This window comes from Leuresthes tenuis, unplaced genomic scaffold, assembly GCF_036924035.1.
Source record: "Leuresthes tenuis unplaced genomic scaffold, fLeuTen1.0.hap1 SCAF_6, whole genome shotgun sequence".
In the NCBI taxonomy this organism is placed as follows: Eukaryota; Metazoa; Chordata; class Actinopteri; order Atheriniformes; family Atherinopsidae; genus Leuresthes; species Leuresthes tenuis.
In genome coordinates this window covers 29,565,929-29,572,421 of record NW_027325360.1, presented here as the reverse complement: position 1 = coordinate 29,572,421, position 6,493 = coordinate 29,565,929, and the positions used below count along the sequence as shown (strand labels likewise).

At 40.6% G+C, this 6,493-nt stretch overlaps 1 non-coding gene across 1 annotated transcript; it reads left to right on the top strand.

The window, feature by feature from the left end:
- The first annotated feature begins 5,258 nt into the window (after positions 1-5,258).
- Positions 5,259-5,374, top strand: LOC140310801 (U5 spliceosomal RNA). The gene has a single exon (XR_011916838.1). It is a non-coding gene; the product is annotated as a U5 spliceosomal RNA (small nuclear RNA).
- The last annotated feature ends 1,119 nt before the right edge of the window (positions 5,375-6,493 follow it).

The following is a 6,493-nucleotide window of genomic DNA, read 5'->3' as shown; positions in this document are numbered from 1 at the left end:
CTCAAACCTGGGGGTCGAACAATACCCCACCTCACACATCTAATTATTTTCCCATCTTTACCTTACAGGGACCGGTCTTTGAAGCTGTTAAAATGCTGACCGCTTCTACAACTTAACCTTTTCTATTAACCCTAACCCTTTCTCTTATTTAAACATTCAACTAATATATTTCTCACAACCTCCTGACTTTAGCTGTAATCATTCTTAACCCTAGCCATAAACTCCCCCTTCCTTCCTTAGATCTCTTCAACAGATGGCTAATCTATGTCAAACAGAGGTCACACGTCAAAATAGCTTGATCGATCGATAAGAGGTCAAAAGTCATATCCCCAGATGTCAGCAAACGGATGTCAAACAAAGGTCACCTGTCATATTAATTTGATTGATCGATAAGAGGTCAGAGGTCACCTGTCAAAATGAGTTTGAATAAAGGTGTCCTTTTATTTCTCTCGCATTTGATGATGTATAGTCGGGCATTCTCACCCTTTCTCATCAGCTTTTTGCAAATTATGATCTGACATTCACACCTACTTGCAGTCGAACAGCTCTGCTCCCGCTTTTGATTATGTTTGGTTGGATATTCGAACCTTTTCTTAACTTCTTTTTACATATTTTGGTTGGACGTTCACACCTTCTTGTAGCCGAACACTTCAGCTCCTGCTTTTGATGATGTATGGTTGGGCATTCACACCTTTTTTTTGCCCATTTTTCAGGAATTATGGGTGGACATTCACACCTTGCAGCTGAACACCTCCTATCCCACTTATGCTCATGTGCGGTTTGATTTTCGAAAAGTTTCTTTCATGTTTTCTAGCAATTATTGATGGACATGTAGACCTTCTTGCAGCTGAACACCTCCGCTCCCGCTTTTGATCATACATTGTCAGGCATTCGCACCTTGTCTTACCCACTTTTTACAAACTTTAGTCGAACAGTCACACCTTTTTGCAGCCGAACACCACCTCTCCCGCTTTTGATGATGTATGGTCCAGCATTCTTACCTTTTCTAACACATTCTTCAGCTATTATGGTCGGACATTCACACCTACTCAGAGCCGAACACCTCCGCTCCCGCATTTGATGGTGTATAGTCGGGCATTCTCACCCTATCTCATCAGCTTTTTACAAATTATGATCTGACATTCACACCTGCTTTTGATAATGTATTGGTAGGCATTCGCACCTTTTTTTTACCCATTTTTCATGAATTATGGGTGGACAGTCACACCTTCTTGCAGCCGAACACCTCCTCTCCCGCTTATGATCATGTGCGGTTTGATATTCGAAAATTTACTTTCTTGTTTTAAAGCAATTATTGATGGACATTCAAACCTTCTTTTTGATGGTGTATAGTCGGGCTTTCGAGCCTTTTCTTTCCGGTTTTTACAAACCATGGTGGGACTTTCACACCTTCTTGTAGCCGAACAACTCCGCTCCCGCTATTGATTGTGTACAGTCGGGTATTTTAACCTTTTCTTACCCGCTTTTTACCAACTATGGTCGGACATTCCCACCGTCTTACAGCGGAACACCTCTGCTCCCGCTTTTGATGGTGTATAGTCGGGCATTCGAACCTTTTCTTACCCGCTTTTTACAAACTATGGTGGGACATTCAAACCTTCTTGTATCCGAAAACCTCCGCTCTCTCTTTTGATCATACATTGTCGGACATTCGCACCTTTTCTTACCCGCTTTTTACAAACCATGGTCGGACTGTCACATCTTCTTGTAGCCGAACACATCCGCTCCCGCTATTGATTGTGTACAGTCGGGTATTTTAACCTTTTCTTACCCGCTTTTTACCAAGTATGGTCGGACATTCACACCTTCGTACAGCGGAACACCTCCGCTCCCTCTTTTGATGGTGTATGTTCGGGCATTCAAACCTTTTCTTACCCGCTTTTTCCAAACTATGGTCGGCTATTCACAGCTTCCTCTCCACCATACTTGTATGGTGGGGTATTCACACCCACTTGCATCCGAAGACCTCCCCCCCAAATTTTGTTGATATTTAGTCGGACATTCGCACCTTACCCGCTTTTGGCAAACTATGGCCTTCTTGCAGCCAAACACCTCTGATCTCGCTTTTGATGATGTAAGGTTGGGCATTCAGACCTTGCTTCACCTGCTTTTCACCAAATATAGTCGGACATTCACACCTTCTTGCAGCCGAACACTTCCGCTCCACCTTTTAGTGTTCTATCACACCTTTTTTTCACCGCATTTTATACATTATGGTCGGAAATTTTCAACCACTCTCATCCGAAGACCTCTCCTCCCGCTTTTGTTAATATATTTGAACTTTAGTCGGACATTAACACCTTCTTGCAGCTTAACCACCTCCGCTCCCTGTTTTGATCATGTATGGTCTGGCAATACTACCTTTTCTTACCCATTTGTGAGTAATTATGGCTGGACATTCACACCTACTTGCAGCCGAACACCACCTCTCCTGCTTTTGATGATGTATGGACCGGCATTCTTACCTTTTCTAACACATTTTTCAGCAATTATGGTTGGAGATTCACACCTACTCACAGCCGAACACCTCCGCTCCCGCATTTGATGGTGTACAGTCGGGCATACAAACCTGTTCTTACCCGCTTTTTACAAACTATGGTCGGACATTCAAACCTTCTTGTAGCCGAACACATCCACTCCTGCTTTTGATGATGTATGGTTGGGCATTCGCACCTTTTCTTACCCATTTTTCAGTAATTATGGGTGGATATTCACACCTTCTTGCAGCGGAACACCTCCTCTCCCGCTTATGATTATGTGCGGTTTGATATTCGAAAATTTTCTTTCATGTTTTATAGCAATTATTGATGGACATTCATACCTTCTTGAAGCCGAACACATCCACTCCTGCTTTTGATGATGTATGGTTGGGCATTCGAACCTACTTTTTGCCCGTTTTTCATTAATTATGGGTGGACATTCACACCTTGTCGCAGCCAAACACCTCCGCTCCCTGTTTTGATCATGTATGTTTTGACATTCGCACCTTTTCTCACCTGCTTTTTACTATTGTCGGCCAATCACAGCTTCTTCTCCACCATACTTGTATGGTAGGAAATTCTCACCCACTCTCATCCGAAGACCTCTCCTCCCGCTTTTGTTAATATTTAGTCGGGCATTCGAACCTTTTCTTACCCACTTTTTACAAATTATGGTCGAACATTCACACCTACTTGCAGCTGAATACTTCCGCTCCACCTTTTAGTGATGTATGGTTGGCATTTGCACCTTTTGTTACCCTCTTTTTATACTGATTGCTGAAGATTAAGTTGTTCTTTCTCAAACTACAATTTTTTTTTAATTGTTGAAACTTGATTTGAAGTGGATAAATAAGGAGGACAAACAGTTTTAAGTCACGCTGATAGAAGAAATTAATTTTATAGCAAAATCTGTATTTCGTCATATGTCGAGAGATGCTTATTGCTGAAGAAGTTCTTTCACATTCTACAAAGTACAACGTTGTTTATTGTTGAAACTTGATTAGACATGAATAAATATGAAGGACAAAGCAGTCTTAACTTGGTTTGAGTTAATTAATTCGTTTTATAGGAGAATCCGAATTCGTGCTTATTTTCGGATTCCTGAAGAATGAGTCTGGTTCTTTCTCATAATACAAAGTTTGTTGTTTATTGTTGAAACTTCATCAGAAGCGAAGAAATAAATGAATGCCTATCAACAAATGTGGGATCTAAACTCTACTGCTTCCTCTAAAATAATTTCTTTTCTCAATTCAGAAATGTGTGTGTGTAAGTCACAACACCCGTGACACCAAAACGGCTTTCTTTTCTCTCTTTTCTCTACACTCTGCACTATGAGCACACACACCAAATCAGAAAGGCTTTTTTCTCTCTTTTCTACATTATGGACTGTGGGGACACAAAACCGCTCTCTCTTTTTTTTTTTGATTGTGTGCCAGGGCGTTGTCTCACGTATTAGATTATGCTTAAGATACGAATGGGTTTATCAGTCACATCAGAATCCATACATACTGATCCTCCCGTAATAAAATGGTCGGATCTTATCAAACACACTTTGTTTCTTGTGACAATCAAGTCAGCGAAACAGCGTATACACGTCAAGACACTGAATCAAGTTTGCCACAAGAACTCATAAGTTTGGCAGTATTGCTCTGCCGTCAGCAATCATACACCCATTTTATTTTCGTGAGACGTGCAGGCACCTGTTCATCTACTGTTCTATCACTATGAATTAGTTTATCTATTATCAATAAGGATACTTCTACAACTACTATCAAAGTATGTCCAGACTTCTTATGTTGTCAGTTGCTATATATGAATAAGTGGGTAGCTACTGACAAGCATTAAGCATGTCACACAGCCCAAACATATAACATTTCAGGACACACCACACAGTTAACAACCACAGTGAAGTGTCAAAGCCCAAACATTCAACAGGACACTTACACAACACATTCAAATCAAACAGTCAGACAACATACAAGAACATATACCCCAGCCGGCATTGCTCCCTGCCTATTTTCCTACAGCTCACTATGTGTGCGCACACCTTTATTCACAAACTCTTCAACTTATACTCTTTTACCGAAGCTGCTACAGCTCGATTGGCCGAATACCCTTAGATCCTATTTCGGTGAATTTGACATCTGCCTTACATGTAACAGATTAGCGGTTTAGCAGTTTTAATTTAGTTTGAGTGAAGGAATTCATTTTATAGCAAAATCCGAAATCGTGAAGCACTCATGAAAGTAAGCTTATTCTCGGATTCCTGAAACTTTAGATTTGCTCTTTCTTTTACTGCAAAGTACAACGTTGTTTTTTTTGTTTAAATCTTTCTAGACATGGTAAATATGAACGACAAAGCAGTTTTAACATAGTTTGAGTGAAGGAATTCATTTTATAGATAAAATCCCAAGAGTCTGCAGAGAAAAGAGAGTGAATGCGAAGTAGACTTTAACACGGCTATGGGAGCGAGCCGAGTGTCGGCTAACCGGGAGAATTGCTTGAAAGAAACGCGACACCGAATGAGCGGTCAGAACAAAGCCTCAATACGGGATTCTCGTGGTGTTTTTGTTGCTGCCTTGTCTTTTGCATAGAGTAAAAGACAAGGCAGCCATCGAATAGGGCCCGATTGTTCCTACTTGGTCAGCCGAGGAGCAAGGGGGGGGGGGGCAAGCGTCTCAACCAAGCAAAGCTCACCATGGGGAAGGTGGCTATACCAACTAGCCTGATGCCCTGCTCCCGCAGTGACGGATAATCGTACTCTGGTTTCTCTTCATAACATACAAGTCTTTCGCCTTTTACTAAAGACTTCCGTGGAGAGCAGCACTAATGAGTTGTTTCTATTATATTACCGGGAGTTGTGTAAGTGTCCTGTTGAATGTTACATGTTTGGGCTTTCACACGCTTCACTGTGGTTGTTAACTGTGTGGTGTGTCCTGAAATGTTCTCTGTTTGGGCTGTGTGACATGCTTAATGCTTGTCAGTAGCTACCCACTTATTCATATATAGCAACTGACAACATAAGAAGTCCGGACATACTTTGATAGTAGTTGTAGAAGTATCCTTATTGATAATAGATCACTAATTCATAGTGATAGAACAGTAGATGAACAGGTGCTTGCACATGTCTCACGAAAATAAAATGGGTGTATGATTGCTGACGGCAGAGCAATACTGCCAAACTTATGAGTTCTTGTGGCAAACTTGATTCAGTGTCTTGACGTGTATACGCTGTTTCGCTGACTTGATTGTCACAAGAAACAAAGTGTGTTTGATAAGATCCGACCATTTTATTACGGGAGGATCAGCATGTATGGATTCTGATGTGACTGATAAACCCATTCGTATCTTAAGCATAATCTAATACGTGAGACAACGCCCTGGCACACGATAAAAAAAAAAAAAGAGAGAGAGCGGTTTTGTGTCCCCACAGTCCATAATGTAGAAAAGAGAGAAAAAAGCCTTTCTGATTTGGTGTGTGTGCTCATAGTGCAGAGTGTAGAGAAAAGAAAGCCGTTTTGGTGTCACGGGTGTTGTGACTTACACACACACATTTCTAAATTGAGAAAGGAAATTATTTTAGAGGAAGCACTAGAGTTTAGATCCCACATTTGTTGATAGGCATTCATTTATTTCTTCACTTCTGATGAAGTTTCAACAACAAACTTTGTATTATGAGAAAGAACCAGACTCATTCTTCAGGAATCCGAAAATAAGCTCTATTTTATGAGTTATGCACGAATTCGGATTCTCCTATAAAACGAATTCATTAACTCAAACCAAGTTAAGACTGCTTTGTCCTTCATATTTATTCATGTCTAATCAAGTTTCAACGATAAACAACGTTGTACTTTGTAGAATGAGAAAGAACTTCTTCAGCAATAAGCATCTCTCGACATATGACAAAATACAGATTTTGCTATAAAATTAATTCCTTCTATCAGCCTGACTTAAAACTGTTTGTCCTCCTTATTTATCCACTTCAAATCAAG